The following is a 2,986-nucleotide window of genomic DNA, read 5'->3' on the forward strand; positions in this document are numbered from 1 at the left end:
GTCAGCTGCTAAGGTCAAACAAGTGATGGGGTTGCACCAGCAGTAGCTAAACAAAAAGACACACTCAGACGTTGTCCAAAAGCTCACCTCTCTTCTTTTCAAACCTGTCATTCCGATAACGTTGTCTAAAAAGCTTACCTCTTATCTTTCAGGTCTCTCGGAGTGCAACAACGAACATGCAAGCAATGTTCAAGCTTTGCTTATTGCTTTTACTGTTTGGAAGCACCATCGGCACTACTCCTTCCTCATTCGACTCGATCGATGAAGGGTATCGGAATTGGGTGAGACAGATGGGTTCGGGTTCGGGTTTGGGCTCGGGCTCAGGCTCGTGTTTCTATGGTTCTCTGTTCAAGAAGGCCAAGACCAGGCTCAAGCCGTGCTTGAGGCTGAGAGTGAGCAAGAAACCGAGGTCAGGAGGATTTGCTTCTGTGGGAGCGGCTCTACGTTCAGTGCCGATAGTCAATACTTGCCGGGTGGTGATCTCCATTAGTGCAGGAACTTACAGGTAAGTGTTAACTATACATGCAAAGGCGTGGATGAGCAGGACCTCGCGCCGAACGTGAAACTCCTTACGAAGGCCAACAGAAGATTGAAAACTTGTTAAATTCTTTTATACAAAATTATCAGACCTAGGCATGCCGGTCTCAAGAATGGAATTGTTTCCTAAGTCAATCCATTTTGCCCTTTGAGCCGAACTGGGAGGAGCGATCCAGTCCCTAGGTTCGTTAGAATGATAAAGTCTGCCCATCTAGCAGCACCGATTACATGTGCATAAGTGATTCGTTAAAATACAAAATATATGCGCGTCTTACATTCTCCAGTTGCTTTGTTTTATAACAACCAGTTGCGCACTGTACTTTGCCAAGGTCAAACATTTGAAATTCAATTCCTTAACTCTCTTTTTAATGTCTTAAAGATTATCACAGGTGCGTTCGGTGCAGCTTTTCTAAAGGATTTTGGGCCTCCAAACCTTAGTCTAACCCGATGTCCTAAAGAAACGAGTAAGTTAGCAGACTAAGTTATAAAGGCCTAGGTTTCTAACCCCCTCCCCCCCCTACGAAGCCACTATGTTTTGAAGCCCCTTTGGTCTTGTAATTGGGCCCGATCTTAATGAAAGGGAAGCATACTGTTGTGACCCCTAAAAAGAAAAAAACCGTTGTGCCCAAGTTAAGGTGTTTAATAGCGCAATTCTAAAGGCTTTTGAGTTACAATTTAGCATTTCCAAAATTCCTTAGCCCAATGTAACTATCACCCAATATTTGTAATTATGCGCGCGCGCACATACACATATATTTAAGTGTATCTATAGCGCTTAAATGTTGATAATTGAATTGGCTTTATAAATTGAATACATACCTTCAATTTTCTGGTCCTCTCTAATTCCATTTTCTTTTATTGAGCATAGAGAGAAAGTTGAGATCCCTGCAACCATGGCTTACGTGACCGTGAAAGGAGCAGGCGCGGACAAGACGGTCGTAGAGTGGGACGACACAGCAGACAGAATCGGACCCAGTGGTCGCCCACTGGGCACGTTCGCTTCGGCCACATTCGCTGTCAACTCTCCCTTCTTCATTGCCAAGAACATCACCTTCAAGGTGCTTTCACTGTGGGGTCTGGATGCAGATCCCAGTTTTTATTATTGATATAGGTACGTCTTCTTTTGGCATTGATCCGAATCGTTTTGTGATAGAACAAAGCCCCATTGCCCGCGTCGGGAGCGCTAGGAAAGCAGGTGGTGGCGCTCCACATCTCCGCGGACGCGGCGGCCATCATGGGATGCCATTTCGTCTGGTCACAGGACACGCTCTACGACCACGTGGGAAGGCATTACTTCAGGGACTGCTACATCGAGGGGTCCGTGGACTTCGTGTTCGGGAACGGCTTGTCGTTCTACTAGGGCTGCCATCTGCACGCCGTGAGCAACAGCTACGGAGCCGTGACGGTGCAGAAGAGGGAGAGCCTGCTGGACGAGACGGGGTTCTCGTTCATGGGGTGCAAGGTGACGGGGTCGGGCGCGCTGTTCCTCGGCCGGGCGTGAGGCACTTTCTCCCGGGTGGTCTTCGCGCACACCTACATGGATCGGACCATCACCCCGAAAGGATGGTACGATTGGGGCGACAAGAACAGAGACATGTAAGCAATTTTCTCATCTTATCCATCAAGAATGCTCGCACGGATCAAAGATAATTCCATTGTGGTGTGGATCTGTGCGATGCAGGACGGTGTTTTACGGGCAATACAAGTGCATGGGACCGGGGGCTTCGTTCGGCGGGCGAGTGCCGTGGTCAAGGGAGCTCACTCCTGAAGAGGCCAAGCCCTTCGTTTCCCTCGACTTCATCGATGCCCGCGATTGGCTCTCTTCTGCTCTGGCCAAACCTTGAACGCTCTCGTCTTGCTTTTTCTTCTTTCTTTCCATTTTTGCATCTTTCGACTGTTCTACCGATCATGCACGATGATCTCGATGTGTCGGATTCGTCAACAACTGCTTGTTCCCCATCTGGATGTGAGAGTTATGTATCTCTCTCTCTAGTTTCTTTCTTTATCAGCGACAATTTAATGCACCACATGGAGATTACGTGTGTGCAGAGACTTGCCTTTTCGAGTGGGCGCATATCTCACTTCGATAGGATTATATGTCTACGTCGTTCTCAAATTTCCACTTCGTACGCATCATAGTTAGCTCGATGCCGATCGAATACTGCAAGCAAAGCTAAAGCCGTATCGGTTACGGGATAATCTTATTCTACATTTCATGAATGAAAAGCTTCTCGTACATTTATGCAATCAGTCGAGCCAAAAATCCGACAAATCAAAGTTTCTGTGCTTTTAAGTGAATATATTCAATAAGAGAATTCTTTAAGGATGATGTGTCTAACATCAATCGTCAGCCATCAAGTAGAAAATAGGTTCCATTCGACGCACGCAATTTAATGCGATGTGCCCAATCATAGCAAACTAGCAGTACGCGTTGGTCGTGTCCAATGAA

At 47.0% G+C, this 2,986-nt stretch overlaps 1 pseudogene; it reads left to right on the top strand.

Annotated features, from left to right (window-relative positions):
* The first annotated feature begins 243 nt into the window (after positions 1 to 243).
* Positions 244 to 2,490, top strand: LOC115662607 (probable pectinesterase 53; annotated as a pseudogene).
* Positions 2,491 to 2,986: the final 496 nt, after the last annotated feature.

The sequence above is a fragment of the Syzygium oleosum genome, unplaced genomic scaffold (genome assembly GCF_021117445.2).
Source record: "Syzygium oleosum isolate NSW1041296 unplaced genomic scaffold, Sole_v2.1 Sole_v2.20, whole genome shotgun sequence".
NCBI lineage: Eukaryota > Viridiplantae > Streptophyta > Magnoliopsida > Myrtales > Myrtaceae > Syzygium > Syzygium oleosum.